We start from the raw sequence: 27,343 nt of genomic DNA, 5'->3' as shown, positions 1-27,343 counted from the left end.
GTTGGTTGGTACATGTTTTCAAACTTTTGTATATTTTACTCGATGGAAAAAGATGGAAGAGAGAATGTCCAGAGTGCGTGGGATCCTGGATTATGCTGGCTGCTTTCCCGAGGCAATGGGAAGTGTCAATGCAGTCATTGGATTCCCATTTCCCATTTGATTTCTTAGTGACTATTTTATGTTGATGGAGTTTAGTTTTGCTCTGCATCAACTCTATCAACACCTTCCATAACTTTAAAGACATATACAAATATTCAGCCACCCCTTTCCAAGAGAAAAAACAAATCCAACTTCTTCATCCTTTCTTGATATCCACAACCTTGTGTATCTATTATCATCCTTGTCAATGTACCTTGTACCCTGTCCAGGATATTGGAATAATATGACAACCAGAACTTCGTGTGTGGACTAACCAAGATTCAATTCATATTAAGCATAACTTATTATTTTTCAATTATCCCTCTCCAGAAGTAAACTCTATTGTTGGTTTGCGCAATTTACTGACCATCTTAACCGGGATCAGCAGTGATGAAAGGCCATCAACTTTCAATGTCAATTCTGTTTCTCTCCACATATGCTGCCTGACCTGCTGAGTATTTCCAACATTTTCTTTTCTCATTTGAGATTTTCAGCGTCTGCAGTATTTTGCTTCAGATTAAGAGGATTCTGGACAAAGTAGGCAGAGTCATGAACAAAAGGATATCAAATTATACAAAATGATTGGCAAAAGAACCAATGACAACATGAGGGAAGACATGTTTACATAATCAGTAGTTAAGATCTGGAATGCACAGCCTGAGTGTGCAGTGGAGGCAGACCCAGTTATGGTTTTCAAAAAGCCATGACTGAATCTAGGATCTAGATAACTAATGGAATCTAGATATTTATCTAAAAAGAAAACAAATTAAGTTTATTTATTAGTCACAAGTAGGCTTACATTAACATTCCAACGAAGTAACTGTGAAAATCCCCTAGTGCATACACTCCAGCGCGTGTTCGGGCGTACTGAGGAAAAATTTAGCATGGCCAATGCACCTAACCAGCATATCTTTCAGACTGTGGGAGGAAACTGGAGCACCCGGAGGAAACCCACGCAGACATGGGGAGAACTTCTATACTCCGCACAGTGACCCAAATTGGGAATCGAATCTTGATTCCTGGTGCAGCAGTGTTAACCACTGTGCCTCCCAGGGTAATGGGAAAAGGTGGGTGAGTGGGTGTGAGTTGCTCATTCAAGAGCTGGCACAGACATACCTGGCTGAATGGCCCTCTTTGCTGTAACTACTCCATGATTTTGTGATTGGATACTTATTGTTTTGGTCATTCCATGAACCATCAGGGATAGAATGTTAAAGATGGTCAGTGATCAGTACTTGCCATCCTGAGAGTCAGTGTGGATGAACAGAGGGATCTAGGTGTGTGTGTACATAGATCCCTGAAAGTTGGGAATCAAGTAGATAAGGTTGTTAAGAAGGCGTACGGTGTCTTGGCGTTTATTGGTAGGGGGATTGAATTTAGGAGTCGCAGTGTAATGTTGCAACTGTACACTACTCTAGTGCGGCCGCACTTGGAGTACTGTGTGCAGTTCTGGTCCCCGCATTACAAGAAGGATGTGGAGGCGTTGGAGAGGGTGCAGAGGAGGTTTACTAGGATGTTGCCTGGTATGGTGGGGAGGTCCTATGAGGAGAGACTGAGGGATTTAGGGTTGTTTTCGTTGGAAAGAAGGCAGCTAAGAGGGGATCTTATTGAAACATATAAGATGATTAGAGGTTTAGATAGGGTGGATAGTGATAGCCTTTTTCCTCGGATGGAGAAAGCTAGCACGAGGGGGCATGGCTTTAAATTAAGGGGGGTTAGCTACAGGACGGATGTCAGGGGTAGGTTCTTTACCCAGCGGGTGGTGAGGGATTGGAATGCCCTGCCTGCTGCAGTTGTAAATGCGTCTAGTTTGGGGGCGTTTAAGAGATCTCTGGATAGGTTATGGACGAAAAGGGATTGGTATAGGCTAGTGGGCCATTGTTTCTGTAACTGGTCGGCGCAACATCGTGGGCCGAAGGGCCTGTTCTGCGCTGTAATGTTCTATGTTCTATGTTCAGCACCTAACACGCAGCTGCTGACTTTCATTCCCACTGCCATTTAACACTCACTTGAGATTTGACTGGCAGTAGGGAGAACTTCAGTCCCTCCATGAGAGCTGTTGGCTCTTCAACCCAGCCAGACACTGCACTGCAGTGGCCAGAATTGCTACTGCTGTGCTCTGCCTGGAACGAAGACCTGGGACTTTTGAAAAGGAAAGTCCCAGGGTCAGGAGCATCGGGGACATCTGACGGGGGAGGGGAGGGGAGAGGGCAACTGTGTGGGCGGGATTAGGCGAGTGGGACTCTCAGAGCTTCAACTGTCTAGAGTGGAAAGGTATGCCAACTCTGCGGGGGATTTCAGAGTGAGGTATCCCCTTCCCACTCAAGATGGGGAAAAGTGCAAATGCCACTTTCCCACCCAACCTGCACCTGCCAGCCTAAACACTGGGTGAAACAATGTCCTTAGGGTCTTAGCACATGAATGGGCAGTTTTCCCGCCTGAGGCCCTACCCAGAGTGTGAAATTGCATCTGGGTTTGGACAGGCAGATTCCTGATGGAAATCCCATCCATTCAATTTTATGCTCTATCCTCCCCACCACTTCCCACCCCCCTCGACTTCAGAACCCACCTTGAAGGGGCAGAGTAAAACCTGCCCCAAGTGTAATGCATGCAATGTCATTTCCTATGACTGTCTCACACCTGGTGAGACAGATTATAGTGAGGAGAGGAACTGGACCTTCACTGTGGTGAGGTTGCATAGGCTGGTGCCACAAGTATTAACCAGCTGCTTGTCCAATCTAAAAACATCAACTTTTGAGGTCTAAGGGTAAGTTGCAGACCAGATAATAATGTAGTTATATTTTGCCAGCTAGTGAAGTGTATGTTTGGAAAAGAAGATGCCAAAATTAAACTTTACAGGAAAATGGGCTTCAGACCTTCCATCACCAAAGGATAAATGTGGTGTCATGTTGAAAGGGTTGGGAGGGGGGTGCACACACTCAAGGGTACTGAGTAGAGGCCTGAAGATGTAATTATTTAAAAAGCGAAGATTTTCAACAAAATTCAAATGGCATGATTTCAAGAGGAGAAGGTCATTTTTCCAATATCCGGGTCAACATTTATCCCTTAAACTATATCATTAGGGATCATCTGGTAGCTTATCTCAATGCTATTCGTGGAACCATGTTGTGCACAAATTGACTGTTGTTACTGCCTACTTTATAAAAGTGACTGCACTCAGGGAGTGCATTGGGCTATGCCAAGGGACTGAAAGTTGTAAAATAAATTGAACTTGTTTCTTTTTTTCCAATTTGTATCTGCTTTTATGCTTTCATGTATTTTTTTTCTATTTGATGGAAGGAATGTGTGACACTTACAGCTTAAGGTTTCCTTTATTCATGTCACCTTTCGTGTGTTCTATCAGAGCTATTTTAAGAGGGAGGTGGTGGCCTAGTGGTATTATCACTAGATTATTAATCCAGAAACTTAGCTCATGTTCTGGGGACATGGGTTCAAATTCTGCCCACGGCAGTTGGTGGAATTTGAATTCAATAAAAAATATCTGGGATTAAGAATCAACTGATGACCATGAAACAATTGGTTGGGGAAAATCCATCTCGTTCACTAATGTCCTTTAGGGAAGAAAATCTGCTGTCCTTACTTGGTCTGGCCTACATGTGACTCCAGGGCCACAGCAATGTGGTTAATTCTTGTTAAACGTCCAAGGGCAACAAGGGATGGGCAATAAATGCTGGCCCAGCCAGTGATGCCCATATCCCAAGAACAAATGAAAAAAAACTTGCTATTTTCTTGACAGAATGCATCACCATTTTTAAAAATAGTCAGGTTTTGCTGGTTATAGATTTAACATCCCTGTACAAAGATGAGGTATTAAAGAAGAAAATTTAAAGTGTGCTTTAAACATGGGTGATTTAGATTGAAAGCATTCTGATCAGGTAATCATGTCACCTAATTTGGACATCTTTCACCACTATTACCTATGTGTGATCCTGGGCCTCACGTGGAGAGAGCTTCACCAGTGAAGAAGTGGTACAGAGGACTGGGCAGAAAGGCCTGCAGGACACCGTGACGGAGAGGCTACTGAGGTTGGCAGGACACGTAATTTGCCTCCTGAACATACGCTTCACCAGAGTAGCAGTAGTATGGACACCACCGGATGGAAGATGATGATGAGCTGTCCAAAGAAGACATGGCAAGAAGTACATCTGAAGAGCAGCTCCAAAAGCAGGATGGCCAATGGCAAAGTCTTACTACCTATTGTCCTGCATGGGGCCAGAGGAACTAAGTCTAAGTCTAATCTGTAGGGGTGTAAGTTTGTTCATTCTCATGAACAATCTCTTATTAATTGGACGTGGATTCAAAACCATTGCGATAAAATCAATAAAGCTTCCAGAAGCATTAGACAGAGGTAGTGAAAAGCACAGGGTGGAAAATCTGAAACATATGTTGGGTGTAACAAGAGCAGCTTGCTTTGAAATGGTCAGAATCAGCTGGGGCACAACGTGGATAAGGAGCCAGCAATGTGCAGAAACTGTTCCACCTGAAAGAAATTTCATAGCAACAATGAGGCAGGTGGATTAAGAATCTGATTGCTTTGAGATATGCTGGCAGTAAGTAAAACAGGCTTTAAAAGACAATGAGGTTTGAGAGATCTGCTCAGTTTATTAGCAGGTGCTAAACTGTCCACATTTTGAGAGTGCAAAGGAGGGAAAACAAAGGGGATTAAAATGGGACAATGATGTCAGTCTTCCAAACATTTAGCTGGAGCACGTTGAGACTCACCCAAGACTAGATGTTAGTTCCGAATCTTTGGAATCCTCTCTCCAGAGGGTTGTGGGTGATGCGCTGTTGAATTTATTCAGGGTTGAAGGACTTTTGGTCTCCTAGGGAACCAAGAAAGGATGCGGGAAAGTCAAGTTAAAGCCCAAGATCTGAATGGCAGAGCTGGCTTTTGGGGCCATATTGACAGGATAGTATGGGGAGGACTGCTGGAGATATAGGGAAAACTATAGAATGACTGTGATTCAGATTTAGAGTTAGGAGAAGTCTGAGAGAGGGTTTAAGTGGGCAAAAGGAAAGAAGCAAAAAATTTGTGGTCTCCAATTTGGCAATAAATTAAACCTTAAGAACTCAACACTTGTTTGAGACAAAGGGCTGGATCTTATACTAATGTAAAAAGTCTGACAACCCCAGGTTATACTAATGGCAGGCTCTCTGCACTCCACATAAATGTTGGGGGTAACCGTACCTTCTGCTTAACGGGCTTGCCCCACTTTATTTTTTTAGGCAATGGCTCTTGAATTAGTGAGAGATAGGAGTTCTGTCTATCTCCAGCAGGAAGGCCCACCCCATTAGAGCTGCCGGCTCTGCACAGTGCCAGAAGGAGCAGTGGCCACTGCTGGTACTGCCCAAGAGGGTGGCATTCGTACTTTGCACACAAGGAGGCATAGCATAAGCTGTGTTTGCTGGTGCTTGTGTGCCATATCATCAACATCTCCAACCTCCCCACCTCCCCACACGCACACATTCACACACCTCCTTCCCACAATGTGTGTTCTCTGTGTGGCAGGGTCAAGGATGTTCAGTTGACTCCCTACCTGCAGACTATTTAGATTGCAGTATGGTTATGAGGCATGGATGCACTGTTGAGAAGCCATTTATGAATAGCAGCACTGCCTGTGTCATAGCAATATACCCATTCATTCAACTACATCGCAGCGGGATCTCACTGTGATTGGGGTGACAGACCCCAGCAAGGGGATAGCAGAGGGCATTTGGATGGGGCAAGAGAGAGATCATGGATGTGGGAGGCAAAACTTTGGGGAGGTGCCTCTGATTGACACCGGGGCCAGAAGTTTCCCTTGGCAGAGAATTCTAGAACCGGGGGCACAGATTCAGGATAAGTGGCAGGACATGAGGAAGAATCTTTTTATGCAGAGGATGGTGTGTTCTGGAATTTGTTGCCCGAGTTGGTGGTGAAAGCAGAGACCCTAAACTATTTTAAAAAGTACTTGGATCTGCAACATAAATGCAATCAGCCACAGCGCTATGGGAGAAAGAAGGGATCAAAAAGGGCACCTGGGTGTTCTCAGGCTGGCACGGACGAGGTGGGCCAAAGGGCCTCCTTCTTTTGCTGCAACATTTTAATGCCAAAAGACACTCCCACCCACTTTCATTGACCAGCAACTTGGCATCTTCCCCACTGCCCATAAAATTGCAATGTAGGGGGATTGGGTGGCCTTGCTCCCCCACTCACTAGTGGCCCATACAATTCAGCTCAAGGATGGTAGGAGAAGTGGTTTAAGGAAGCATTTGGTAGTATACTAAAGGAACCTGGGTTTCTTTGTTCTCCAGGATGCAAAGGGGCAACTTTAGAAGAAACTGCGCAGAGCATGAGGCCATTGAGCTAGGCGTGAGCTAATTGTGCAACTGAGTTTCTTTGAGTTTGTGTCAATTAGATTTGAGAGATTAAAACTAGGGAAATACATAAGAAATAAGAAATAGGAGGAATAGACGGCCCATCTTGCAGCTCCACCAATCAACATGATCATGACTAATTTTCTCACTCAAACCGACATTCCTGCAACCCAGAGGCCTTTAGCCAGTGGCAATATTCTTGGTCCTGCCATTGCCAATGGGGTTTCCTGTTGAATGCTCCCCTTGCTGCTGGAAACCCATGGCAGGGGTGCACCATCCCTGGGACCAGAAGATCTTGCTGGCGTGAATAACTGAATAATTCCAACCAATGGTAGCAGCACCCAGGGCACACACCAGGCAGGAGGGCAATGCACGTGGGCATTCATCAGAACACCCCCGCCCACCCCCAACTGGTTTTCTGACAACTGTCTTGTGGAGGCAGTGATTGCCAGGCGAGACATATTTATATGACGGGATAGCAAGAGGAGACAACCGCATCAAACCAAGAAAGCCAGGGCAGAGGTTTTCCATTGAAGTCAACAGGCATGATGTAGTGCACTGCATATGGATACAACACTGCAAAGGTTCAGTGATCTTCTGTCCTTGGCAAGGGTAAGGATTGTGCAGAAGTTTGGATGTCCTCAGCATTGCTCAGGGGTGCAGTAATGAAGTAACAGACGGCATATATACTGTGCCTGTTAAGGCTGGGAGATTAGATTGGAACCCCTGGGTCCATCTAAAGGTCAGATGTGCAAAGATGATAGGAACAACAACATGGTTGGCAGGAGTGTGGGTCTGGAAGCTAAAATGTTCAGATTGAAGTTTCATAGTTTGGAAGTTAAATTGTGCAGAAGTTAAAGTGTTCAAATTAAATTTTCATGCTTTCTCTGTACAGTAGTGGAAAATGTTTATCAGCTACTGACCTTCAAAATGAGTCAGTCTCCGCTATTCTGCTTAGGTCTCACAACATTTTGCTTTTTGGCCTTCACCAGAGGGTGAGCAAGACCAGATTTGTTTCCCAAACAATTACCAAAGACAAGAGATGGGGGTATGCTATGCAAATGAAGGAACAAAGAGCAAAGAAAATTACAGCACAGGAACAGACCCTTTGGCCCTCCAAGCCTGCGCTGACCATGCTGCCCGACTTAACTAAAACCCCATTACCCTTCAGGGGACCATATCCCTCTTTTCCCATCCTATTCACGTACTCGTCAAGGTGCCCTTTAAAAACCAATACCATATCCGCTTCCACTACCTTCTCCAGCAACAGGTTCCAGGCACCCACTACTCTCTGTGTAAAACATCTGCCTCGTACATCTCCTTTAAACCTTGTTCTCACACCTTAAACCTATGCCCCCTAGTAATTGACTCTTCCACCCTGGGAAAAAGTTTCTGACTATCCATTCTGTCCATGCCTCTCATAATCTTGTAGACTTCTATCAGGTCTCCCCTCAACCTCCGTCGCTTCAGTGAGAACAAACCAAGTTTCTCCAACCTCTTCTCATAGCTCCATACCAGGCAACATCCTGGTAAATCTTTTTTTCCAAGTTTCCACATCCTTCTGGTAGCGTGGTGACCAGACTTGAACACTATGTTCAAAGTGTGGCCTAACTAAGGTTCTATAAAGCTGCAACATGACTTGCCAATTTTTAAACTCAATACCCCAGCCGATGAAGGCAAGCATGCCGTATGCCTTCTTGATTATCTTCTCCACCTGCATTGCCACTTTTAGTGACCTGTGTGCCTGTACAGCCAGATCCTTTTGCCAATCAATATTCTTAAGGGTTCTGCTATTTACTGTATATTTCCTATCTGTATAAGACCTTCCAAAATGTATTACCTCACATTTGCCCAGATTAAACTCCATCTGCCGACTCTCTGCCCAAGTCTCCAACCGATCTATATCCTGCTGTATCCTCTGATGGTCCTCATTGCTATTCACAAATCCACCAACCTTTGTGTCATCCGCAAACTTACTAATCAATCCAGTTATATTTTCCTCCAAATCATTTATATATATTACAAACAGCAAAGGTCCCAGCACTGATCCCTGAGGAATGCCACTTGTCACAGCCTCCATTCAGAAATGCACCCTTTCACTGCTACCCTCTGTCTTCTTTGACCAAGCCAATTTTGCCAGCTCACTTCTGATCCCATGAAACTTCACCTTCTGCACCAGTCTGTCATGAGGGACTTTGTCAAAGGCCTTACTGAAGTCCATGTAGACAGCATTCAGTGCCCTATCCTCATCAAACATCTTCGTCACTTCTTCAAAAAACTCGATCAAGCTCGGGAGACACGATCTCGCCTTCACAAAACCATGTTGCCTCTTACTAATACATCCACCTATTTCCAAGCAGGAATAAATCCTGTCTTGAAGAATCTTCTCCAATAATTTCCCTCCCACTGATGTAAGGTTCACCAGCCTGTAATTACCTGGATTATTCTTGCTAACCTTCTTAAACAAAGGAACAACATTGACTATTCTCCAATCCTCTGGGACCTCCCCTGTAGCCAGTGAGTATAGAAAGATTTCTCTCAAGCCCCAGCAATTTCCTCCCTTGCCTCTCTCAGTATTTTGGGGTAGATCCCAGATTAGCAGAAGTCAATTTTTCATCGAATGAGGAAGGGCAAAAAGTCAGGATTTAATTGGCAAACACGTGTGTCAATGAAAGATGTGAAAAATATCTTGTTCCTAATTTTCTGTAATTAGCTATAACTGCTGAGCTGTTTCTCTGTAACTTCAGAACTGCTCCGGCCATTCTGTGGACGGAGGAGGTTCTCCTTGTGCACAAGTAATTTAAGACCTTGCATTGGATGCATGGTGTCCAGCACTGTTCATGTCAGAATTGACTGAGTGCCTTTAGATTGTTGTTATCCAAAGAACTCTAACAAGGGGGGAAGAGCATGGTATGGTGTTGGAGCTGGAAAGTTAAATAACGAATGGACCTACAGGAGAAGCGAGACCACAATAATGTTGAGCGATCAGCAACTGGTGTTGCAATGGCCAGCCTGGTAATTCTCATCAGCAATGAAGTAGGTGCCCCGAAGCTTGAGGGCGAGCAAGGTAAAAGGCCCTCACGTCGTGAAGAGGCTGGCATTTCAGAGGAAGATAAAAGTCCAGTGACACACAGTGTGAAAAGAATGTAGAGCCACCTCACCCCTCATAACGGCTTCTGAGAAAGAGTCCTCAGTGATTCAGCAATCACAAAGCCACTATATTGCCATTGGGATCTGACAATTCCCATCTCCTAGCATGGGCATTGACTGTGTGATGAATTATAATACTGACTGATTGTTTTCCTCCCTCAGATAAGCCAGCCAGGACCTGAAGACCTTCTATTCACACCATAGGAGGCGCCTCTGGCAGATATATCTCCATCGCACCTTCTCTCCACACCAAGTACCAAAACAAGAGCCCTCAGAACAATGCTAACAAAGCAAATATTTCAGGAAAACAACAAAAGGTCTGAAAGCACAAATCTAAAGCATCATCAAACTCTCACTTGAACTCCTGTCAACATTCACAGCCCATGCTTCAGCCCACTTTCATCTCACCTTCGGATGAGAAAAATGCAAAAATGGGATGGCCGCCTACCCATGCTAAAAATTTCATGGTCCATGTGAAATTCTGGCTGCTTTACACTTAATTGCCTCAACAAACATTAATTGTCAGCGGGTAAACTTCCAAGCCTCCTGCACGCCACCAACCAAAATATCACAAGGGTGCGCAATGATATCAGGACACAAGGCCACCACTTTCTCGTGCTACTTTACATTCTACTGGGGCTAATGCATGTCCAATAGAATCACATGAAACTCAGGCCATAGGAACAGGAGTAGGCATTTATCTCCTCCTGTCTGTTCCAACATTCAACGAGATCATGCCTGATCTGTAAGCTAACTCCACTTTTAATCATCACCTTTAGTAACTGTGGTTAACAAAAATTTATCACTGATTTAAATTAAATAATTACACAGATTACAAAATACATATGGCACAGAAACAGGCCATTTGGCCCAATTGGTCCATGCCATCATTTCTAGCTTTCTCCCAACTTTTCTTACTTAAATCTACCATTGTAACCACCTATTCCCTTCTCCCTCAAATCCTTGTCTAGTTTCCCTTAAATACTTCTATGCTATTCTGCTATTGTATATACAGTTAACGTGTGTCTCTTTCCAAACCCTCAATTGTTCCCTTACATCATTCACAGATTCCAACTTGAGGAACTGAATGGCCTACTTTCGTTTCTATGCTATGATGTCCTATTGAAAAATTCTTTATTTACTCTTCAGTGCAAGATTCTTGTGATGTTGCTGAAATTAAATTAACCCATCACCTGGAAGTTTTTTTTTGTTTTTCATAACACATGACTGAAGTGCACAAGGAGGGAAGCATTTTGTATTGTAGGTACTTCTCCAATCCCAATGGACCAATTATCAATTTTAGTGTATGTGCTGCAGAGACAAACACTCCTCAAGGGAAAAATAAAACTCTGAATGTCCTATAAATGTGTCAACAGCTTGTCAGTAAAAAAAAGTTGTGATAACCTCCGGATTGGAGAAACTGTCAGACATCAGGTTCATGATCATTTGTCCACATTAGTACTGGGTTCAGCCTGGGCCTCTGTTGTGCTCGAGTTTCACAAATGTGCTGTTAGGTTGCGAGGATGGGGGTCTTGCATTTCTGTAGTGCCTTGCATCACCACAGGATATGACAAAGTGTTTTACAAAAGGAACTTTTGCAAATGATGTCACTGTCCTAATGTAGGAAATGCAACAGTCAAGTCACACACAGCAAGCTCCCGGAAACAGCAAAGTTTGTGATGTTGACTCAGACAGAAATTCTCTTTTTATTTGTTCATAAGATGTGAGGGTTACCAGAAAAGCCAGCCTTTGTAGTCCACTCCTAATTACCCTCGAGAAGATGATGGTAAGCCACCTTCCTGAACTGCTGCAGTTCATGTGGTGTAGATACACTGTTAGAGATAGTTCCACTGAGATTAGCAGACCATAACTACCTTGTTTGAAAGACCAGCCTCATCACTTCAACTGGCAGCCTTGCTGCTGGAAGCGAACCACCAACTGGGCTGACAGTTTGACCTAATTACGATGGAAATCTATTCTACTCTTCTGATTTTGCACTAATTCTCTAAGCAAAATTCCAACAGCCACTGCGTGTGCCAGTCTAGTTCAGTACATTATGACAGCAAACAAAGGTCCTACAGGTAAACACACAGTCAATGACTCAGTAAGGACACCTAGCACTTCCACTAAGGATACCTTATATCAGTGAGGGTGGGGACTTAATCTTTCTCGTCACTCCACACTTATCCTTTCAGCTTGTTTTCTCGTTTAAAGAGAAAACAGCCAACACAGGACATGAACAAATGGAAGAGAAGAAAACACTTCAGAAAAAGAAGTGCCGTTTGCAATTATTTTGGAGGTGCTTTCCATAGAATCATAGAATGCTTACATCGCAGAAAAGACAACGTATTGTCAAAACCCCAGCAGCTAGTTCCAATCGCTCTTTCCCCATTGCATTGCAAATGCTTTCTCTGCAGATAATCATCCAATTTCCTTTTGAAAACCATGATTTGAATCTGCCTCCACCACTCTATCAGAAGCACATTTCAGTTCCTGACCATTTGCTACGTAAAGAAAACATTTTCCTCACATCACTGTTGATATTTTTGCCTATCATTTTAAATCTGTATCCTTTAGCTCAAGACACTTATGCCAATGGGAATGGTTTTCCTTACATACTCTGTCAGGTCACTCACAATTTTGAAAATCTCCATTAAATTTCCTCTCAAACTTCTCTAAGGTGCCGGAGGGCGGCGACGAGGGGATTTTCACAGTAACTTCATTGCAGTGTTAACGTAAGCCTACTTGTGACATTAATAAATAAACTTAAACTTAATATAGGACAGATCCCTCAACATCTGTGAGTCCGAAATGACAGGTTGGGTCTAAAATGTTCAGTTCAATTCTTACCCGGCTTCAATTCTGGCCTCGGGTCACTGTCTGCGTGGAGTTTGCACATTCTCCCCATGTCTGCATGGATTTCCTCCAGGTGCTCTGGTTTCCTCCCACACACCAAAGATGTGTGAGCTGGGTTGTAAATTGCGCCATATGTCAGGGGGATTAGCAGGCTAAATGTATGCAGTTACATGGATAGGGCTTGGGTAGGATTGTTGTCAGTGCAGGTTTGGTGGGCCGAATGGCCTCTTTCTGCACTGTAGGGATTCTATGAGAGTAAGTCCAGCCTCTCTAAAACACAAGCAAAATCCTGAACATCTGAAATATAAACAAAAAAAAATGCTAGAAATATTCAGCAGGTCTGGAAGCATTTGTGGAGAGAGGTTGGACAGGCCACTCTTGTATCCGCTGGAGTTTATAAGAGTGAGAGCTCACTTTTACCATTTTCATTCTCAGCGCTGAATCTGGGCACAATTCAGATCCAACTTGGAAATCTGCTTTCAGGCGACCCGACACATACTTAGCCTGAAAAAAAAAATCGCAAGTCTGAATCACGCTGTGGGTGGGGCTTAATGCATCCTGAACAATCAGAGCTCTGAACAGCACATGCGCAGTTAGAAAAAAATTTGAAAAACACACTGCTGTCACATTACTCCTGGGCTGCAAAAAGCGGATAGAGTGGCCCATGAGTGAAAATCGGGAGTGATGGCCCCCTCAGACATCACCCCCACCCCTACAACATAACTTTCCCCTTATCCACACACCTCCCCCAGATACCAGACCGATCACAACCCTCTGCCCCCTTTCCCTCCATCGATCGCCCGCAGAGTGGCAGCAGACCCCCCTGCATCCCCGCCTGCACCCCCACCCCGACTAGTGATCCATCTGCCCCAACCCCCACCAGAGATCCATCTGGCCCTCTCTCTCCCCACACCGCCCACCAAACGACAATCTGGCCTCCTCCTCCCCACCCCCCATCAGAGATACATCTGTCTGCCTCCTCCTCCCCCCCCCCCAACAAGGGAATGATCGCCCTCCCCCACTAGACAACAATCTGGCCTCCCTTTGCCCTCCCCCCACCCCAGCCCACCCCCTCCCTCTGCCAGAGATACATCTGACCCGCCTCCTCTTTGCCCACCCCACACCAGAAAATGATCGGGCCTCCCTTTTCCCACCCTCCCCCTACCAGAGAATGATCTGGCCCACTTCCCTCTCCCCATCACCACCGATCTGAGTCAGAGAGCTATTGAAAGCTCTGATCTTACCTCTTCAGCAGTGAGGGCACCTGAAACAGACCTTTGCCGAGCATGTTTGTTTCGCGCCGAATCTGGATGTGTGAACGCGATGGTAAAGAGGGAAATGCTGATAAAGTCCATGAATTGAATTTAAATGCATACAAATGCATTTAAATGCATTTAAATAACTGTTGCGCCCATTTCGAACACAAATCAGATCGCAGCCATTTTTGGACCTTGGTAAAGTGGGCATCTGCGCAGACACGGGCGCGGATCGCATTAATGGCCTCAGGCCCGACTTTACCACATTTAATGGTAAAATTGGGCCCATAAGATCCTGCGATGTCTTGACAAGATGGATGTGAAAATAATGTTTTCTCTTGTGTGAGAATCTAGAACTAGGAGTCACTGTTTAAAAATAAGGGATCACCCATTTAAGACAGAGATGAGGAAAAGTTCTTTCTTTTCAGGGTTCATGAGTCTTTGGACCTCTCTTCCTCAAAAGGCAATGGAAACAGAGTCTTTGAATAGTTTGAACGCAGAGGTAGATAGATTACTCTTGATCAAGGGGGTGAAAGATTATTGAGGGGAGGTGGAAATACAGAGTTGAGGTTCCAATCAGATCAACTATAATCTTTTAAGTGGCAGAGGTGGCTCAATGGACCTGGCGGCTATTCTTGCTCCGAATTCTTACGTTCATCAAGAGATATTTAGCTTTTCATGTCAAGGACCTTTCTTCAAAACTGAAGGGATTTTAAGCAACTGAAAGCGAGGAAGGAAGAACAAAAGAGAAAGTCTGTGATAGGGTGGATGGTGGGAGACATTAACTGACTAAAGATTTCATGGTACAAAATACCTGTCCAGAGCAACAGTATAATGAACAGCTATAATCAAAAGCAAAAGTACAGAAAAATTGGTCTGACCAAATTCACCAATTTCAGACCTTAAACTCTAGCTTGAGTCTAGAAGACCATGAAGTGCAGAATTGAAGAATGAGATGGGCCTTAGGTCAACTTTCAAGTAGGCAATTCTGGAGTTGATATTAATTTCAACAAGTTGAGACCATAAATCCTCCCCCTCCACTCCATCCCGCTCTTGCCCTCTGCCAGCTTGTTTTTCATTTTTTTTACTTTTGGACACAATTATGTGTTATATTTCATATAGCTCTTGGTGCTGAAGGGATCAAGGGATATGGGGGGAAGGATATTGAATTTGATGATCAAGGTAAATGGTGGAGCAGGCTTGAAGGGTCTACTTCTGCTTTCTGTTTCTCAGTTTTTTTACTGGTTTGGTTCAGTTTTACGAGCAGATAACAGTTTGTCATGCCTAGTACCAGCATGTCATATAATGACCTTTCAATTAAAACTTCTCAGAGTTGGACACAAACCAGCTGTTAAAATGGCTGCTATAAATCATGTAACTGTCTGTAGCCCAAATGCCAAAAGTTACAAGTCTCAATCAAGTATCTAATTAAATATGGACATCCATGGCCACCTGTGGCATTCACACATCTCTTTGTTTAATGATGGGCCAACACAAAAGACTTCAGAGTTAACTGACCACCTTTCTACATATGTCATACTGGACAAAAGGGAGATTGAAACTTAATTTGTGGCAAATGGAAGTGAATGACCCCTATCAACCTCTCCTTGTATCACTTTTGTTTCCTCTCATCTAAGCTAGACTGGGTGGGTCTCAGAAGTGTTAATTCACAACGCAGTATGTGGAACGAACATGAGTACCAAGCCTTCTTTGCATAATATCTTGAACTTATGAAAAGCCACATGAAGACAGCCATGTTTTCTTTGTCTATTTAAAAAGATCAACTAGGAACCATGTGCAGGCTGTTCCCCAAAGACATCAAAAGCTTTAATGCAACCAGTCTATGAACCAGGCTCAGAAACAAACTGCAAGACATCAGGAAGCCAGAGCCTGTAACCTTCTCCAGTTTAGAATTTGCCTGAGAACGAATCTCCTAGTTATCAGACTACAAACCTGATAACCTACTATAAAGCCTTTGTGTTACAAAACTCCCATTTCCTACTTTGTCATCAAATCCATTCAAAAGTCCGCAGGCCTGCCATGTGGGAAACCAGAGATCATAAATCTTAGACTGAAAATAATGCTAACTTGTAAAAGTGCATGATCTTTATCTATTTTCAATCTTTGTGTGTTTGGGTGCATGACTGCATTTAATTCAGGGTAACTGAGAAAATAAATAACTTGTGTAAACTCTCAAAAGCTTGCTGCTGTGTTATTTAATTGGATTACACACTCCAAAGGATAAGAAAACACACACTTATTTTAGTACAAAGCATACTGGTCACAGGTAGTATAATGACACATTAGTTCTTGTCACAGACAGAATTTAAGTGCTTTCAAGAGGTTTTGAATGCCTGTTGATTTTGAAATTTATGAGCGCTTAGAAGGAGAGAGTTTTGTTCAACTGGAAGTTTGACATTTATGAGACCTTAACTGGTGCACTTTTCTCAGTCGAGTTTGAATGAATTTTTCTTTTATTTCCTGAGCATTTCTAAGACTTTGCAGTATTATGAAAGGATTCATGAGTTCACAGTGGATACTGGATGAGTGTGTCTAGAGGAGACATGGGTGATATGAAGTGGATGTCCTTGTGGAGGGGGCACTGTGGATGGGGTGTTGAGGATTGGGGGTCCTAACAGTAATGATTAGCACCAGACTGATGTCACACAGAGTGGATGTGGGCCTTCTAACCTGTTGGCCACCGTCCTCCATTCGCAACTTGGGCCTTGCTCTGGGAGGAAGAGGCCCTGACTTCAACTTGAGCTTTGCTTCTCCAGGAGAAAATAAGGTGTGTGAGTTCATTGAACTCAAGAACCCGTATCAAGAATTGGTACTAGACTCATTATTCTGGACTCTTACAAAACTCTGGCTCCATGCCACCATTTATGAAGTCCAAAGATGTGTAGGTTAGATGGATTAGCTACGATGAATTCATGGGTTGTGAATAGTAAGATGGTCTTTCAGAGAGTCAGTGCAGTCTCCTTCTGCACTGTAGAGATTCTATGGATTCAATGGTTTTGTAGATCCCATTTACCTTTTTAACTACTAGCCTGCCATATTGAATGATTTGTGAACATATTCCTTGTTCTTCAAACAAAATGTATCATTGCACAATTTTCTGCATTAAATTTTATCTCAATTGTGTCTCCCCATTACATCAAACTGTGTTTCCTCGTAGTCTCCAAATAAATGAGGTAATGCATTTTGGAAGGTCTAATACAGATAAGAAATATACAGTAAATGACAGAACCCTTAACAGTATAGATAAGCAAAGGGATCTGGGTGTACAGGTACACAGGTCACTGAAAGTGGCAATGCGGGTGGAGAATGTAGTCCAGAAGGCATACGGCATGCTTGCCTTCATTGGCTGGGGCCTTGAGTTTAAAAATTGGCAAGTCATGTTGCAGCTTTATAGAACCTTAGTGAAGCCACACTTTGAATATAGTGTTCAATTCTGGTCGCCACACTACCAGAAGGATGTGGAGGCTTTGGCAAGGATGTAGGAAAGATTTACCAAAATGTTGCCTGGTATGGAGGACATTAACTATGAGGAGAGGTTGGAGAAACTTGGTTTGTTCTCACTAGAGCGACGGAGGTTGAGGGGCGGCCAGATAGAAGTCTACAAGATTATGAGGCATGAACAGAGTGGATAGTCATAAGTTTTTTCCCAGGGTGGAACAGTCAATTACTATGGGGCACAGGTTTAAGGTGTGAGGTGCAAGGTTTAAAGAAGATGTACAAGGCAGATTTTTTTTACACAAAGGGTGATGGGTGCCTGGAACTTGCTGCTGGAAGAGGTAGTGGAAGGGGATACGGTAGTGACTTTTAAGGAGTATCTTGACAAGTACATGAATAGGATGGGAATAGAGGGATATGGAATTTAATGTTGGCAAGTGTGAGGTGGTCCACTTTGGTAGGAAGAATGGTAGGAAGGACTATTACTTACGTGGCGAAAAACTGCAGCAGGCGACGGTGCAGAGGGACCTCGGGGTCCTTGTGCATGAGTCGCAAAAACCCAGCCTGCAAGTGCAGCAGGTGGTCAGGAAGGCGAATGGGATGCTGGCCTTCATAGCGAGGGGGATTGAATATAAAAGTAGGGAGGTCTTGCTGCAGCTGTATAGGGCATTGGTGAGGCCGCAGCTGGAGTACTGTGTGCAGTTTTGGGTGCCGCACCTGCGCAAGGATATTTTGGCCCTGGAGGGAGTGCAGAGGAGGTTTACTAGGCTGATACCGGAGTTGAGGGGGTTGAGCTATGAGGAGAGGCTGAATAAACTAGGCTTGTACTCGTTAGAGTTTAGAAGAATGAGGGGAGATCTCATTGAGACGTATAAGATGATGAATGGGATGGATAGGATAGAGGTGGAAAGACTCTTCCCGCTCAAAAAAGACAGTAGGACTAGGGGGCACAGCCTCAAGATAAAGGGGGGGCGGTTCAGAACGGAGTTGAGGAGGAACTTCTTCACTCAAAGGGTGGTGAATCTCTGGAATTCTCTGCCCGTTGAAGTGGTGGAGGCTGCCTCGCTAAATATTTTTAAGAAGCGGGTTGATGGGTTTTTGATAAGAGAGGGGATTAAGGGTTATGGGGAGAGGGCGGGAAAGTGGAACTGAGCCACGACAGATCAGCCATGATCTTATTGAATGGCGGGGCAGGCTTGAAGGGCCAGATGGCCTACTCCTGCTCCTATTTCTTATGTTCTTATGTTCTTATATGGTCCCCAGAAGGGTAGGGGGTAGCACGATCGGTGCAGGCTTGGAGGGCCAAAGGGCCTGTTCCTGTGCTGTAATTTTCTTTGTTCTTATCGCTATCTTTCTGACAGTTTACTGTATTTCTAAGTTTTGTAAATCTGCATGCTTTGAAATTGTGCCCTGTACATCTAAGAAAAGTAGTGGTGAAAATACCAATCTCTGTGTAACTTTTCACTGTATAACTCCCTCCAAGGGAGTCCAAGGAATAGCCATCACCACTATTCTGTGTTTCCTGTCAGTTGGCCAATTTTGTATCTATGCTGCCAATGTCCCTTTCATTCCATGAGCACCAACTTGGCTGGCTTAAGCCTATTATGTGGCTCTTCTTTAAATGCCTTTCAGAAATCCACATATACCACATCAACTGCAGTACCCTCATCGATATTCTCTGTAACCTCAGCGCAAAACTCAAGCAAGTTGGTTAAACATGATCAAATCTGTACTGGCTTTGCTTAGTTAATCCATATTCATCAAAGTGACTGTTAATTTTCTCCCAAGTAATCGATTTTGAAAAACTTTCAATCCCTGAGCTTAAACTGACTGCACTGTCTCCATTGGGTTTTTCTTATATCTTTACATGTTCCATTCAAAATGTTTAGCACAGCTAGGCAGTAGATGTTTCATACTTAACTTCTAGCAACTCAATTTATAACAGACAAAATCTTTTATTTACCACTGTCATGACTGTCACCCAAGTTTCACTTAATTAAAAAAAAAAGATGGAGTCAATGAATTCTAAAAGATCAGATGGTCAGATCCACTGGATTTAACTAACCATTGCAATCCATGAGATGAAAGAGGTTACTTTTTGTAGTGCCTACTGAATGTATTTGGGGGCTTCACTGTCTTGCTTCAAACAATCATTCATTGTAACTGCCATTACAAATTGTAACATTGTTGACTATTGCCTCTGCAGTCCGGAAATGTGCTACAAGAATCCAATGTCACTTTTATACTAGTGCTTCTTTTAAATTTAGATTACAAGAAATGAAAAGTTATATCTATAGGCTCAAATGCGCCTCAAATGACTGGAGCACCTTTGAGTTAAAAGATGCCCAATTTACCCTGCCTAATTTAACACTCGATTGAATTTGGTACTTGCCAACTGTGCTTTGTTGTGATTTGGTCACCAGGATAAAGAAACTGTGTTTGGTTGTGTAGCATTTTGGCATTTGAAGAAGGAGGTATCAGCACAGAAGCAGCTTAAAAATTTGCAACTCTGGTCAAATATTACTCTCCCCTTCCCTCCCTTGGCCAATTTTGGACCCAATATTGCTGCTGAGATTGACAAACTGGATTAAGCCTTGCTCTTTCAGGTCTGCATGGCTCAGAATCATATATATGGCACATTTATCAATGATCTACAAACTATAATTGATGCTCATGTACTATTTATATTACTTCATCATCACTTATTCCTTACTAAAGCTTCCAATGCCTTTCAGTGGTATGCAGTAAGAAAGGATTGTAGAGACCAATTAAAGTGGCCATTCTTCACACTTGAGCCTCAATGGCCACTGCCAGGAAGCTGAAAGGCTGGGCCAATTCTGTTGTCACCCAAAATCTACTCAATAGCACAAAAGGCAGCAAGAACCTGCATAATTTTCCTCTGATTAGCCCAATGGAATCAATTCCATTTGTGGTTTCTCTGCATCTGCCCTGGTGGAAACCTCAGGACAGACCAAAGCAGATTTGTTATAAACAGACAGTTCACTGAGTGGCTTGTGTGAACTTGTCATGTCAGGAGGGTGGCATGGATTTTTTTTATTCTTTCACTGGACGTGGGTGTTACTGGCTGAGCCAGCATTTATTACCCATCCCTAATTGCCAGTAAGCCACCTTCTTGGGCCACTGCCATCCCTGTGGTTTAGGTACACCCACAGTACTGTTGGAGAGAGTTGCAGAATTTTGACCCAAAGACAAAGAAGGAACAGTGATATATTTCCATGTCAGGCATGTGGCTTCCAGAGTTACCTGCAGGTGGTGGTGTTCCCATACATTTTCTGCCCTTATCCTTCTAGAAGTTGTCGGTTTGGAAGATGCTGTTGAGGGAGCCTTGGTGAGTTGTGGCAAGGCATCTTGTAGATGGTATATACTGCTGTCACTGTGCATCAGTACTGCAGTGAGTCAGTGTTTATGGTTGTAGATGGGGTCCCAATCAAGAAGGCCACTTAGACCTAGTGTTGGAGATGCACTCATCCAGGCAAGTGGCGAGTATTCCATTACTTCTGCCTTGTAAGTAGTGGACAGGCTTTGTGGAATCAGAAGGTAAGTTACTGTCTGCAGAATTCCCAGGACTGATTTGCTCTTGCAGCCACAGTATTTATATTATTAGTCCAGTTCAGTTTCTGGTCAATGGTAACTCACCAGGATGTTGATAGTGGGGATTCAGTGATGGGAATGCCCATGTCAAGGGGAGATAAGAACATAAGAAATAGGAGCAGGAGTAGGCCATCTAGCCCCTCAAGCCTGCCCCGCCATTCAATAAGGTCATGGCTGATCTGTCGTGGCTCAGTTCCACATTCCCGCCCTCTCCCCATAACCCTTAATCCCCTTGCCTATCAAAAACCTATCAACCCGTGTCTTAAATATATTTGGCGAGGCAGCCTCCACCACTTCAACGGGCAGAGAATTCCAGAGATTCACCACCCTTTGAGTGAAGAAGTTCCTCCTCAACTCCATTCTAAACCGCCCCCCCTTTATCTTGAGGCTGTGCCCTCTAGTCCTACTGTCCTTTCTGAGCGGGAAGAGCCTCTCCACCTCTATCCTATCCATCCCATTCAACATCTTATATGTCTCAATGAGATCTCCCCTCATTCTTCTAAACTCTAACGAGTACAAGCCTAGTTTGTTCAGCCTCTCCTCATAGTTCAACCCCCTCAACTCCGGAATCAGCCTAGTAAACCTCCTCTGCACTCCCTCCAAGGCCAAAATATCCTTGCGTAAGTGCGGCGATGGTGAGATTCTCTCTTGTTGGAGATAGTCATAGCCTGACATGGATGTTACTTCCCTTTAAGCAGCCCAGTGGACTCTGATACAACTCCAATGGCAGCAATGGATATTGTCCCAACCGCAATCCTTTGCTCCTCCTGTCTTCATGTTCGGTCCTTTCCAATTACAATCTGGCGGGGCAGGCTCAAAGGGCTAGATGGCCTACTCCTGCACCTATTTCTTATTTTCTTATGTAATACCAGGATTTGCTCGAAGACTGCCAAGTAGAAAACTGTTCCATTCATTTTAGTTTGGTTTCTCTTTACAGAGATTCCCACTTTCTAAACTGCCAAACAGAAAGTCAGGCTACCCTACCTCACTGCAATTAGCTTTCTATTTATATTTTGTTTCTTAGCTGTCTATCCCATGGCAACTCCAGGTAACGTGGACATTTCTTGAAACCCAATGATATTTAAATACCTTCTTTCAAATGTCACATTCAGAAAAAGAAAATACATGTTTTCCAAAGCACATAGGTCTCAGATGTCCATCTCCAAAAGGGAAAAGTCCAACATAAGTAGGATTTTTTTAAAGATCTTTTCAAAATACAACACATTTTATTATTATAAACACTAACAATTACCTTATTACATTCTCTACAGATAACTTTTTACCTGTGATATTTTACCATTTTTCACTGTCAAAACTATAAGGTTTAACATGACAATTAGGTTTTCAAGTTCAACTTGCATGAGGTCTCGAGTCCCAAAGCTTTTGCAAACAACAGTTTGTTTTATGGTGATTGCTTCCCTTTAAATTTTTTCAAGAAATGTCCTTTCCCATTGGGATGGAAATGAGGAGAATTTTTTTTCTGAGAGTTGTGCATCTTTGGAACTTCCTGCATCAGAAAGTGATGGATGCAAAGTTACTGAATATCTATAAGGCAGAGATAGATTCTTGTTGGGTGAGAGAATCAGATATTATTAACAGTGGATAGAAATGTGGAGTTCAACATACAAACTGATCAGCCATGATCCTATTAAATGATGGAGCAGGGAGAGAGTCCATAAGGTCTACTTCTGTTCCCACATTGTATGTTTGTAAATTCCTCATCGTACTGCTTCTTAATTTCTGAATTTGACAGTTCTCCTGCTTTTCTTCAGAAGAGGGCACCAGGCTACCAACGTGGCTTTCGCTAGTGCTAGTTTCAGAATTTTCACTTTTTGAAACACACTCTGAATGATTTTGCTCAGATTTCAACACCTGATCTTCATTTTCTTCCAGGTGTGCAGGTTTTTTAACATGCAAATCTCTGAAAAAAAAGTTAACCAACCAAACATCTGAAATCTTATGAAGGACAATGCCCTGTTCAAAGGCAGGATAATATTCTGTCGAATAAACTCTCTCTGACTGCTTTAAGAACATGGCTGAGAGTATTTTGGTGCACAACTAAGAGAATTTGATAGTCATTTTTGTTCAGTTCACAAGTTTTTCTGATCTTTTCCAATGTTTCTACTGAACAAAAGTTTTACCCAATTCAGTTTTGGTAAAAGTTCTCATTTTCTTTTTCAGAAGTTCTAATTTACATTCAAGAGCGTGTATTCATTCTTGGATTTCCATAGCATTAACACTCAGTTTTTCTATGAAAGCATGCCTTTCCTTTGTCTCATCATTAAGTGTGAGTACTGTCGTTATCAGCTTTGCCATATCTCACATATGCCTTCACTGCATTTTTAATTCAAGCTGTTTTGAAGCTTCTCCAACGCCATTAATTGTTCTTTCTTAGCCTGATATTCCCAAGTTTTTAAAGGGACATAGGTTTAAGAGACGTGGGGAAAGGCTCAGAGGAGGTATGTGAGGCAAGTTTATTTTACACAGAGGGTGGGTGGTGAATGTCTGGAACGCACTGCCCAGGAAGGTGATGGGAGCCAATACGATAGCGGCATTTAAGGGGCAATTAGACGAATACATGAGTAGGATAGGAATGGAAGGGTATGGCCTCTGTAAGTACATAAAATTTTATTTTAGGTAGGTATCATTATTGGCGCAGGCTTGAAAGGCCGAAGGGCCTGTTCCTGTGCTGTACTTTTATTTGTTCTTTGTCTTTGTTAAGCTCTTAGGCTAAGTTTTTGACTCTTTCAACACATTTCTTGCTGGAACATTAATTTTATCAGGCTTAAAGGAAGTAATTGCTTTTTCAAGTTACTCAAGTTTCTCTGTCAAATTTCAGTTTCAGAAGTCTCAGCAGACTTTCCGTAAACCATTGGAGACAGTAAGACCTCATCCCAGCCAAACTGTTTCCCAGTAAGAAATCTATTTCATTCCACAGGCAAATCAGGAATGACCAGGCAAAAGCAAGACTATTAATGTAATCACATTTTAAATTAATTGGTGCAATAGAAAGGGTAAACATCCTGCTTCAATACCCCTTTATTCAGCAAACTCACTTGAGCGAGCTTCATGTCACCTGTATCTCTACCAACTTGCCTGCCTCACCAAACAAAACTGGTTACACTTTACCCTCGGAAAATCTTTGGATCATCTCTTTCTCAAAAGCAGCTGAAGCAGAGTCTCTGAATATTTTTCAAGCAGATAGATTCTTGGTAAGTAAGAAAAGTTATTGGTGTAGGCAGGAATGTGGATTTGAGGCTACAAATCAGATCAGCCATGATCTTATACTCCTGCCTGTAACTTGTATGTTCATATGTAATTTCCTGCACCTCATGTTACTTTATTATTAAATATAGAACTTAGCAGCTTGTCATAAACCTTGCTCACTAGAAAAGTATGCTCCAGGACACCATGCAACTGTACTAATGCCATGGATTTGCATGCAGCCTTTACACATCCCTTTGAATGGAACGTGGCCTCCAAAATTTTTCTTTACCAACCTGAGGACTGATCTTTTCATCTTGGTCTTCTTCCTCACCAGAAACAGATCAATTTTTATTATCAAACCCTTTCTCTCTCCAGTTTCTCTGAGAGTTTCCAAACTGGGGCCAGTTACGAGTATGTTTTGAATCAGTTCACAATTGCCTGCCATTTCTGCAGCATTCTTTATTTTACAAACTTGACATTCATTGCAGTGGGAATACTATTTTTAAAATATTTCACCACTAAAACTTCCCTCACATTTTCAAAGTATTAATGAACCTTCATCAATCTCTAAAGATGTGAGGGTTAAGTGGATCGATCATGCTATATTGACAGCTAGCGTCAGAAGGAATAGCCCAGTAAATACATGGGGTTATCGGGATAGGATTGTTGTCAGTGCAGGCTCGATGGGCTGATTGGCCGCCTTCTGCACTGTAGGGATTCTATGAATAACACAATCTATCAAATGTCATTTTCATACCTCCAACAAATTCCACAAAGGTTTGACTTGGTTTTCTTTTCAAGATTCTTAATTTCTGTCAGCTTCTGGTACTAATTCATAGGCATTGAGAACAGCATTCTTTACTCTATCATAGTAACCTGATTGCTCTTCTGAAAGAGATTAATACATCTCCAAAACTATCCTACAAAAACACTCTGCAAGGATATAGTACCATTTTCTTTAGGCCACTTCAGTTTTGTAGCAACTTTCACTTATGGTGGGCGGGCGAGTAAGCGGAGCTGAGTCCACAAAAAGATTAGCCATGATCTTATTGAATGGCGAAGCTGGCTCCAGGGGCCAGACGGCCTACTCCTGCTCCTAGTTCTTATGTTCACAAATGGCATTAAATATAGGTATAAAGTAAATATTCTTTGCAAAATAAAAAATACATGTTCTTGTCTCTGTGCTTTCCTCACTTTTCCCCCCCAATGCACATGCTTTGAGCCTTTTCCAAACCTAATTCAAGCTTTCGCATTTTCCTTCACTTCTTTGTCTTTTGAATTCAAGATTCTTTTCAATTCTCTTTCCTGCTTTTGATAATTAATTTCGTTTTCCGATTTCATTCACTTTTTCTAACTCAATTTTTACTAATTCGACCCGATATTAGTAAAACTTCCCTTTTCTTCCTCAGCTTCAGGTGCTGAGCCACCACTGCAATATCCCTGCTTTCTCAGCTCTTAATTTCAAGGCTACCTGTAGCCTGATGGGTATCATAAAGACACTAGCAAAGCCTGATGATTTAAAAAATGGCTAAATCAGTATCAGCAAAGAACAGGATGGGTAGTGAAAAACAGGCGGTGGAGCTGATCACACAGGTGTTGGTTGGACAGTGGCTGTGCTATGCCTTGGACATACAGTGATTGAACGCTGTGTGTCACGCTCCTGAGAAAACTAGCACGCCCCGAGCATTTGTGAAGACATTGATTTTTATTGTCCATCCTGTGGCGTGGAGATGCCAGCATTGGACTGGGGTGGACACAGTAAGAAGTCTCACAACACCAGGTTAAAGTCCAACAGGTTTACATGGAATCACGAGCTTTCGGAGTGCTGTTCCTTCATCAGGTGAATGGATACTGATCTGATGAAGGAGCAGCACTCCGAAAGTTCATGACTACAAATAAGCTGTTGGACTTTAACCTGGTGTTCTGAGACTTCTCACTGTGAATACATGACATCAGTCCCAGCAGGCTTGCTGTAATAAGAAGCAGCAAAGGGATTTCAGGAAGAGTAACCTGGGACCAACCACCGCAGAAGAAACAGCAATACTCTGGGCTTGGGATTCAGAGACATCAGAACAAAATCCATCAGGAGGAAGGTTGATCACCTTGCCTCATCATGGGTAGTATCAAAGTCCAAGTCATATTTTTATGAAGTTTTAATACCTTTTTGATACTTTGTACACAACAAAGTAGGTCAGAGGTTAGATACTTTTGGCAGAATTCTCCCATCCCGCCCGCCACGGAAATCATATCATGCGGGACATGGACCGTGCAAAGGTCTACTGACCTCGGGCAGGATTTTCTGGCCTTTGGATGAGCGGGGCTGGAAAATCCCACCCTTAGTGTGTAACAAAGTTTTGATATCTTTTGGAGTCGAGCTTTGATATTTTTCGTAACTTGGTAAAGTGCAATAAAGGAGATTGTTGCATGATAATTTGAGAGTTTGTCTGTCTTTGTCCATAATGTCAGTTGGTCCTGTATCCAAGGGGCCACGTACCTTTAATTCCTCTGCCACAGCTTTCAAATTAACTTTTGTTAACTGTCCCAAGGCACCAAGAGATAATTTTGTTCTCTCTAGATAGGTCTGAACATTAAAGGTAGCCATGTTAATCTGGGAAATTCAAGATTACCCATTTTCCCATCTCACCTTTGAGACTGCAAATGAGTTCCCAATTTGTCACAGTCCCAGGAGAGACCAATAACATTTGAAAGAGAAAGGAATACTTCCCAATGGAAAGAAAACTATTGGACAGGATTTCACTTTTTAAAACTTTCAATTGGAACAAACCAACTAAAATCCAGATAATTCAAACATTAGGATGTGTCAATAAAAAGATTTTTTTCACTTTGAATAGTTGAAGCAACAATGACACAATCATCAGACTGGGAAACTCTCTCTTTGATGTTTAAAGTGTTCAATGCATTTCTACTTTATTTGTTAGCTATCTACAAAACAACAATTAACCACTTCAGGAACTTACATGCAATACCCAGCACAGCCAAGAACACAGCAATATTGCCATTTACAGGGTTATTAAATAGGTGACTGACAGATGCTCTGTGACATGGCTCATGGTGAATGCTGTTCTTTGTGAAAGAGGTGTTGGGTGTAGAAACTGAAGAGGCTTTCAAAGCTCCAGTAAAATAACATAGGAAGTGTGATGTGATGGGACAGAAAAAATTATGTGCAGTTGAATTGTTTTATAATATAACCGACAAATCTTCTAACCGATTTACGGAGAGGCAGAGACTGCACTTAGCTAAATCAACAGGAACGTTATAACATTTTATTC

At 42.8% G+C, this 27,343-nt stretch overlaps 1 protein-coding gene across 11 annotated transcripts in view; it reads right to left on the bottom strand.

Annotated features, from left to right (window-relative positions):
• Positions 1–27,343, bottom strand: part of sobpa (sine oculis binding protein homolog (Drosophila) a) — a 327,837-nt gene that overhangs the window by 196,914 nt on the left and 103,580 nt on the right. The window contains exon 1 of one of the 11 annotated variants that reach the window (XM_080192858.1): positions 4,882–4,950. The exons of the other annotated variants lie outside the window; for them this stretch is intronic. The gene's annotated coding sequence lies outside the window, so the exon portion shown is untranslated. Of the gene's footprint in view, positions 1–4,881; positions 4,951–27,343 lie in introns of those variants that run through there. 11 annotated transcript variants of the gene reach the window in all.

Source organism: Carcharhinus amblyrhynchos, chromosome 7, assembly GCF_965287045.1.
Source record: "Carcharhinus amblyrhynchos chromosome 7, sCarAmb.v2.hapA, whole genome shotgun sequence".
In the NCBI taxonomy this organism is placed as follows: Eukaryota; Metazoa; Chordata; class Chondrichthyes; order Carcharhiniformes; family Carcharhinidae; genus Carcharhinus; species Carcharhinus amblyrhynchos.
This window is presented reverse-complemented; position numbering and strand designations above follow the sequence as displayed.